This window comes from Penaeus monodon, chromosome 32 (assembly GCF_015228065.2).
Source record: "Penaeus monodon isolate SGIC_2016 chromosome 32, NSTDA_Pmon_1, whole genome shotgun sequence".
Classification (NCBI taxonomy): domain Eukaryota; kingdom Metazoa; phylum Arthropoda; class Malacostraca; order Decapoda; family Penaeidae; genus Penaeus; species Penaeus monodon.
The window spans coordinates 23,188,606-23,189,173 of NC_051417.1; positions in this window are offsets into that span (position 1 = coordinate 23,188,606).

Below are 568 nucleotides of genomic sequence, written 5' to 3' on the forward strand. Positions count from 1 at the left end.
GAGGAATACTCTTACTGTTCATAATGCTTCAGACACGACTTATGAACATCTGCTAGCATTTACATCTGCTAGCATTATGAACATCAGCACTGATTACCATACGTACGTAGCGAACCGGCGCACCCGTTCAACAAGTGAGCGCCAACAAAAGCAACGAGAGCACGCGCGCCTTCAAGCAAATATCCCAGCTAAGCGAAGCCCTCACCCTTTTTCCCGGGAATCTTTACATGCAGCCTGAAATGAGAAAGTTCTGGAGTCGTTGGGCGTGAGTATCCCGGTGATATTGATACTCCAGGTGAAGTCGGCTGACATCGAGGCCAGTCATCAGCGAGGGCCGCCATACCTCGTATCTGCGCCATGGCCCTGTATTGAAGTCATCACCGGCCCATCAATGGGTCTCCTGGAACGCCGGTATGCGCGGGGAAGCGCTCGCTGTTTCACAAAGCCGTCGCTCCAAAAAGGGTGCGGGGAATACGCGTTTTCCCGATTGCGGTTTTGAACAAAGCGTTCTCTACATACACGGTCTCTATATAATACACAATTTTTTCGTTTCTGTCTATCGATCTTT